This window comes from Vulpes lagopus, chromosome 4 (genome assembly GCF_018345385.1).
Source record: "Vulpes lagopus strain Blue_001 chromosome 4, ASM1834538v1, whole genome shotgun sequence".
NCBI lineage: Eukaryota > Metazoa > Chordata > Mammalia > Carnivora > Canidae > Vulpes > Vulpes lagopus.
The window spans coordinates 32,065,982-32,074,559 of NC_054827.1; the positions used below are offsets into that span (position 1 = coordinate 32,065,982).

Consider the following 8,578-nt stretch of genomic DNA (forward strand, 5'->3'; position numbering starts at 1 on the left):
TGACATACAAGAAGAAAGCAGAAGTTCTGAGGCATTTATTCCTTCTTGAATCGTCCCATTGGAGCTACGCCCTCAGGGTCTTGTTCTCCTTCCAGCCTCTTCCCTGTAAGCCATGAGCCTCCACTGTCTCAACTACTGGGGCCCCTGGACACAGACCTGCAGAGGCAGAGCTGGCCAAGAGGTATTTCATGCAGCTCCACCACCCCCCTTCTCTTCCTTTTGGACGCCACAGCACATGGTACAAGGCTGATGGGTATGTTGACTTTTGAGCCTAAGGAATTATAATATAGCCCTGGAAGTCTCAAGGCAAGCCCGGTGTTTGACAATTCACCAATTCCAAGGGGCTGGGGTATGGGTGGACTGACCACAGCCAGAATAAGACTCCTTACCTAGGGGTCCCCTCAAGGAGGCAACCCAGCTTCAAACTAGGCTCTACCTTTAAGTATCCTCTTCTTACCCACCCTTATCATCCCTCTGGCGAATTACTGCTTGTCTTCAGGAAGTGCTATTTCTTACCTCTCCTAGGATCTATAACACTCTTCCTAATCCTAAATCCTTTTCCTAAGTCTAATCATTCACCTCGGAGTAACATTTGCCATCCCAACCACCAGTACTCCCAAGTTTGGGGGACGCCTCAGCCAGGAAAGCCATTGATGCTAAGGGCTTATAGAGCAGTTTGGGAATGAATTACAAAACAGTACATTCTGTAGCACCACTGGGTCCCCCAATTTAAGTTTTTGTCAAAACTCATTAGACTAAAAAAATATATATGTGTCCCCAAAACAGACATTCCTGAGAGATGGTAGCACCTAACCCATAATGAGAAAGAAAATGTTGTTAATGATCATTCATAGTTTCTAATAAACACAGGTATTGAAATCTAATATGTACAGAAAATAGAAGAAAATGTGTGAAGAAGGTGAAGAGGAAAATTTCCTATAAATATTATCTGCAAAAAGGCACCCGGAAGTGTTTGGTGTGGTGAGTCTTCACCACCCACATCAGGAAATAGAGCAGTATTGGCACATGCAGAAACCATGCTTGCATCCCTCCTGGTCACGGGCCCCCGTCTTTCCATAGGATAGCAACCACCATCCCAGCTTCTATCCTCTAGATTAGTCTTGCTGGTTTTTTAAAAAAAGATTTTATCCATTTATTTAAGAGAGAGAGAGAGAGGGAGCAAGAGAGAAAGGATGAGCTGGGATGGGAGGAAGGGCAGAAGGAGAAGCAGACTCCCCCTTGGGCAGGAGGTCCAAAGACGTGGAGGGCTTAATCCCAGGACCCTGGATACATGACGGAGCCAAAGGCAGATGCTTAATCAACTGACCCACCCAGGTGCCCCTAGTCTTGCTATTTTTGAGCATTATATGACTGAATATTACATCAGATATTTATCTGGGGTCTGGCTCCTTTCACTCAGTATTATAAGAGTCACCAATGGTGTTTGTGTAGCAGTAATGTGTTCATCTTGATTGTTTTATAGTAATCTATCACTATTTTCATTCTACAGTTTATAGACATTTAGGTTGTTTCTAGTTTGAGGCTTGTAAAGGGCTGCATGATGCCCCCCACTCCCCCAAAATATATGCACATCCTAATCCCTGGAACCCATGAATGCTACTTGTTTAGAAATCAAGTGTTTGCAGGGGGCCTGGGTGACTCAGTCCATTAAGTGTCTGACTCTTGGTTTTGGCTCACATTATGATCTCTGGGGTTGTGAGACTAAACCCCATACTGGGGCTCTGTGCTCAGCGGGAAGTCTGCTTGAAGATTCTTTCCCCTCTCTGTTCCTTCCGCCTTCTCTCAAATAAAGAGATGTTTAAAAAAAAAAGAAAGAGGGATCCCTGGGTGGCGCAGCAGTTTGGCGCCTGCCTTTGGCCCAGGGCCTGATCCTGGAGACCTGGGATTGAGTCCCACGCCAGGCTCCCGGTGCATGGAGCCTGCTTCCCCTCTGCCTCTCTTTCTCTCTCTGTGTGTGTGACTATCATAAATAAAAATAAAAGCTAAGAAAGAAAGAAAGAAAGAAAGAAAGAAAGAAAGAAAGAAAGAAAGAGAGTTTTTGCAAATGTAATTAAGGATCTTGAGATGAGGAGATCATCCTGGATCTTCCAAGTAGCCCTAGATCCAATCACAGGCATCCTTAAAGGAATGAGTCAGAGGGATTACACAGAAGAGGACAGGGCCATGAGAAGGAGGCAAGGGTTGAAGTAATGGATTCACAAACCACGAGAAGCTGCAAGAGACAAGGAACAGAATCACCCCTATAGCCTCTGCAAGGAGTGCAGCCCCGACGCCTTGATTTCAGACCTCTGACCTCCAGAACTGACACTGAAAGAACTAATTACTGTTTTAAGCCACTGAGTTTGTGGTTGACAAAAAACAAACAAACAAACACAAACAAAAAAACCCACAGAGCTATTTTAAAAATTGCTGTACATTCTCATGTCTTTTTGTGCATATACGTATACACAAACCTACGCACACAGCCCTAAGAATGAAATTGCTGGATCATAGGGTTGGGCATATGTTTAGCACTAAGAGATATTGCCAAATAATTTTTCAAAGCAGTTATACCAATTTATACTCCCACCAGGTGTGTTGGAGAGATCCAGTTTCTCCACATTTTTGTCAACATTGGCATTGTCAATCTTTTGTATTTTGCCCTTCTGGTAGATGTGCAGTGGTTTTAATTTGTATTTCCCTGATGACTAATGAGGTTGGGCACTTGTTTATTGGCCATTTGGATATGGTCTTTTGTAATGTGTTATTCAGGTCTTTTGTACATTATTATTTTCTGTTGTCTAGCTTCTTATTGATTTGTAATACTTATATATTTGTATTATATATGATATAATTTCTATAATATATATAATTTCTATATATATATTAAATAGCTTTGTCCAAAAAATGCATTGCAAATATCTTCTCCCACTCTGTGGCTTGCCTTTTCACTCTCAGTGGCATTCCTGGGTGAAAAGTACTTAGTTTTTTTAAGATTTTTATTTATTTATTCATGAGAGACATAGGGAGAGAAAGAGAGAGAGAGAGGCAGACACACAGGCAGAGGGAGAAGCAGGCTCCACGCAGGGAGCCCGACGTGGGACTCGATCCCAGGTCTCCAGGATCAGGCCCTGGGCTGAAGGCGGCGCTAAACCGCTGGGCCACCCGGGCTGCCCAAAAAGTACTTAGTTTAAATGAAATTTGAGTTATGAGTTATTCATCTTTTCTTTTATGAGTAGTGCTTTTGTGTCCTATTTAAGAATTCTTTGCTGCCCCAAAGTCATGAATATATTCTCCTTTATAATCTTCTGGGAGCTTGATTGCTTTACCTTTGACATTTAGGTTAGCAATCCATCTGGAATTAATTTGTACGTATTATTGAAAGATAATTAGTTTAAAAGATAAAATCACGACTCTCATACAGATATAAAAATGAACACATGTTAAAATTTTATTTCACTTATTAGGAAGTAAAACTGGCAAGGTGATTCAACCTGTTCAAAAGTGAGTCCAGGGCAGCCCGGGTGGCTCAGAGGTTTAGCGCCACCTTTGGGCCGGGGCGTGATCCTGGAGACCCGGGATCGAGTCCCACATCGGGCTCCCTGTGTGGAGCCTGCTTCTCCCTCTGCCTGTGTCTCTGCCTCTCTCTCTCTCTGTCTGTCTCTATCTCTCATGAGTAAATAAACAATCTTAAAAAAGAGTCCAAAGAACAGACACATTTATAATTCAAGAATATTGAAATGAATATGCAATTTAAGGCAGAATAAGTTTTTCCACAGGAGTGGAGGGGATGTTGTCCCTCAACCAGACAGAATTTATTTTCATGAATTTGTCTGTGCTATCCACAACTTATAGAGTTATAAAATAGTGGCCATAAAATCACCATCAGATAACCCAGAGGCTGTGCTACAAAAATGCAGTTTTCCATGGAAGCATAAATTTTTCCAACCATATAGTATCAGATAGGGATCAAGATTCTTTTGGTGTTTCACAAATATATTCCATAGACCCAGCGCCATTTATTGAAAAAAAAAACTTAGCTTTCCCCCATCAGCTCTCTATTGCCACGGTTATTTGTGGGTTTGTTTCTGATCTCTATTCTGGCCCTTTGGTCAACTGGTCTGTTTTTGAGCCAAAGCCACACTGTCTTAATTATTATAGCTTTCTAATACTTCTCGATATCTTCTAATGTAAAGCTTTCAGCTTTGTCCTTCATCCACTGAGATTTCTTGGTTATTCTCAGTCCTTTGCATTTTCATATTCATCTTAGAATCAACTTGTTCATTTCTAAAACACAACACGACACAACAAAGCAACAACAAAAACCTGCTCAAATTTTGATTGAGATTGCATTGAATTCACAGGTCAATTTGGGGAAATTTCACATCTTTACACTATGGAATATTCCAGAGAGTGAGCAAGATAGATCCTTTTTAAATGTAATTTCTCTCAGTGTTTGTAGTTTTCTACGCAGGCCTTGTACATCTTTTGTCAGATTTATTCCTAGGTATTTGGTATTCTTGATGCTACTATAAACAGGTTCACTTTACATTTTCATTTTTTAAATACCCATTCATAATTTGTAAAACCTCTCTGATCCTGAGGTGCCTGGCTGGCTCAGTCAGCAGAGCATGTGACTCTTTATCTCAGGGTTGTAAGTTCAAGCCCCACTTTGGGTGTAGAGATCACTTAAAAATAAAATCTTAAAGACACAGAGCCATGACTGGTCCTTCTAGTTCATTCTCCCTCTCTTCTTCTCTGACATCCACACCAGCCAGTGAGGTCCCTGAGGCCCTAGAAAAAGAGAATGCAAAGAGATGACCCTTTGAAAATGGACTCTTAAATTCTTAACCTAAATCCTTCAGTTTTACTTTTTTAAATACCAAGCCTTTATTTGTTTGTTTGTTTATTTGAGATATTATTCACATAACCAAAAATTCACCATCTTAAAGTGTGTAGTGCAGTGGTTTTTAGGATCTCCGCCATGTTGTGCAACCATCACCACCATTTAATTCCAAAACATTTCCATCACCCAAGAATGAAGCTCCATGCCTGTGAGGAATCAGTGCCCGTACCTCCTGCCCAGCCTCTGGCCATCACGAATCTGCTTTCTGCCTTTACAGATTTGCCTTTTCTGGAGATTTCATATAAATGGAATCATACTATCTGGGGCCTCTTGTGTCTGGCTTCTTTCACTCAGGTTCAGGTTTTTCAAGGTTCAACCAAGTTATAGTATGTGTCAGTACTGGATTTGTTTTTTATGGCATTGCCTCTGTTTCCACCTAGGAAAGAAGCAAGGATTGGTTCCTGGGAAATCCAGAAAACAAAGACAAGTAGAAAAAAAAAAAAAACACTTATCTTCTACCTTGGAAAAATAATGACAGGAAAACATGTTTTTTCTATGCGCGCTTGTCTTTACATGCAGTTGAGATTAGACTGTATACACACTTCTATTATGCTATTTTTCCCCACGGTTTCTTATTTTATTGGAAAATTTCATATACTTAATTTCCAAAGGTTATTTAATTTCATCATGTCTGTGTCCACTAGTTTTTTTCAATGATCTCCCTATTATTAAATATGATGCTATAAATAATACTTCCATAAAAATCCTTGTGCATAAAGCACTGCCCATATTTAGATTTATTTCCTCCACACATTTCCTGATGATATATTCTGAGAAGTAAGTCAAAAGCTGTGAACATTTGTAATATTCGTTATACATAATGACATCACTCCCCCCAGCAATGTATTGGAAAAGTGATTTCCCCTATACTTCTCTAATAGTGTGTACTATGTACTTTTTATTTCTGTTAATTTGATAGAATAAAACAGTGATTTTTGCATTTATGCAATTGCAAAACGTGTAATTTGCATTTCTTTGATTTCTGGTAAGGTTGAATATTTTTTCATGTGTCAATCATATTTTACACGTGAAATGTCTGTTCTTATCTTTGTCCAATTTCTTCACTGGGGTCTTGGCACTAGTTTACTAATTTATAAACCTCCTGATGTACTATAAACATTGACCCTTTGTATAGTTTCTGATAATCTATTGTTTCTCCACTTTGTTTACCTTTTAATTTGGTCATTTTTCATTTTTATGTGGTCAAACATTTTCCTTTGAGGAGATAAGAACAATGTTTTCCTTTGCCCTTAAGCTGAGAATGTCTTCCTCCCCCTGGTTATGAGGTATATATTCACTTAGGTTTTCATATAGCCTTTTTTGGCTTGAGTTTTTACCATTTTGCATGTTTATCTTTCTGAAACTTAAACTGGTATGTGACATGGTTCAAAGATAAATTTTACTTTTTCTCACAAACCGCTAATTAGGTATTAAAAAATAAGTTGTTGAATAAACTGACCCTTCCCTAATTGGATTTATAATGCTTCCTTATCATATATAAGTTCCTATATTTACAGGATCTGTTTGAGACATCTAGTGTGTCTGAGTGATTCTAACCATCTTAAGATCCTATCAACTTACCGATTTCAGGAACTTTCAAGAAAAGAAAAGATATACATTGGAGAAGATAACCTGGATAAGCCCTTCTTCGTTTGATTTTATTAAATCCTGATATCACAGGCAAAGGCAATATCTTCTAAAAGTCCATACCATGTCTCCAGGGCTTTCATGAACTAAGGAGGACCTCACTGAGATGATAACATCCCAGGATATTTTTATCAAACACTAGTAATCTTCTGAGGATTTGTATCTGATAGAGAAAAAAAAAGAATACAGGTACATATATTTGATGGTGCTTTGCAAAAACACATGAAGAACGAAATGACTTATATTTTAATGGTCCTTGACTAGATCCTTGACTTCACATAAGAAGACAGACAAAAACTTCTTACAAGTTGTGAAAAGTTTCATACAGAAAATAATTATACAAACAAATGTAAAAATTGAACAATGACAAGTGCTATGGAGCTATCTCTTTTCAGTATTTTTCAAGTTATTTTGACTATGACTTTTCTGCCAAATACATTTGACATCATGACCTACACGAACTAGTTCTCTAAGCTCTGAGAGTGACATCAGGAGGATGAGCAGAAATTAAGTGGATGAAGAGGAGAAGAATGGAGAAGAATGGTCCCAGTAGAGAAAGCAATAAGTGCAAAGACCCTGTGGCTAGACAGAGCAAGTGATGATAGGCATTGTAAAAAAAAAAAAAAAAAAAAAAAAGGCTGAATGTCTAAGAGGCCAGTCTGGCTGGATCTAAAAAGCCAAGGTGATCATGATATGAGATGAGGCTATAAGAGTCATAGGATACATACCACGTATGACCTCAGAGGCCACAGCAAGAGCGCCTGTCTCAGATTCGGATTTGTTTTTGAAAAGATCACTGGCTACACTGGAAGATATATAGAAATAAAGCTGAGCATGAAAGCAGAGAGGTTAGTCAAGAGGCTATTGCTATAGTGCCAGTGAGAGGTTATGGCGGCCTGGACTGAACAGTAATGGTGGAGATGGGGGGAAACGAATGCAATCCAGAGGTTGCAAACAGTAATTCCACAGGACATAATCAGTACTCAGTGTGTGCCATGGACTGTTCTAGGTCATGAAGACACAGCAGAAAACAAGACAGGCTGGATCCCTGCCCTTAGGGAGATTATGTTCTCGCTCCAGGTTTCTGGCTTGCATACCTAGGTGGACAATGATGCCATTCACTGAGATAGGGAATCCTGGAAGAAGAATCAGGTGTTATTTTGGACATGTGGAGCTTTGGGTACTTTTGAGACACCCAACAGGATGAACAGAGTGTTGGAAATATAAGTTGGGAGCTCAGAGGAGAGGTCTGGCCTGGAAATATAAGTGTATTTTCTTTATTGGACTTAGAGGCAAATCAAGAGATAAGAGACACACCATGAAGTATCATTGTGCACATAAAGCCAAACAGAACTTGTATAAGAATTCACCCCAAATGACAGCATCATTGCTTACTGGATACTTACAATACACTGAAAAAATGACACATATGTGAATAGACAGTTGCTTCATATCTGCACACATGTAATTTGCTTGTACTTATAAGTTTCCTTGTTTGTGTTACTAGTTTTTTCATCTATAGTGATCCTTAGCTCCTTATTAAATTGTGACAGTGATGATCAAAGTCGGCTTTATATTAGAATTATTTGAGCCTATGTCTATCCTTCATGAACCTCTAGAGAGTAAATTCCATCATTTGCCCTAGAGTTCTGCATTCAATGGATAAAATTAAATTTTTTCCCCTCAGACTCATTCATTCATTCATTAGGCGTCCAGATTTACATCTGTGCATACCTTAAGACACTCCTCACAAACAGCTAAAATTGTCCACATAGCATAATCATGCCTCTATTACTTTAATTCCTTTTTAAAAAAGATTTTATTTATTCATGAGAGGCACACAAAGACAGACATAGGCAGAGGGAGAAGCAGGCTCCCCAGTGGGAGCCTGATGCGGGACTCTATCCTAGGACCCCAGGATCACAATCTGAGCTGAAGGCAGACGCTCAATCACTGAGCCACCCAGATACCCCTAATTCCTAAATCTATTACCTTGCATGTGTCTTTGTGTGCATGTATTTGCAT

At 39.4% G+C, this 8,578-nt stretch overlaps 1 long non-coding RNA gene across 1 annotated transcript; it reads right to left on the reverse strand.

The window, feature by feature from the left end:
• Positions 1-3,216: 3,216 nt before the first annotated feature.
• On the reverse strand, positions 3,217-8,378 carry LOC121489477. Its single transcript, XR_005987346.1, has 4 exons — positions 7,282-8,378; positions 6,488-6,716; positions 5,076-5,282; positions 3,217-4,794 (listed from the first exon to the last, which is right to left on the reverse strand). It is a non-coding gene; the product is annotated as an uncharacterized LOC121489477 (long non-coding RNA).
• Between the last annotated feature and the right edge of the window lie 200 nt (positions 8,379-8,578).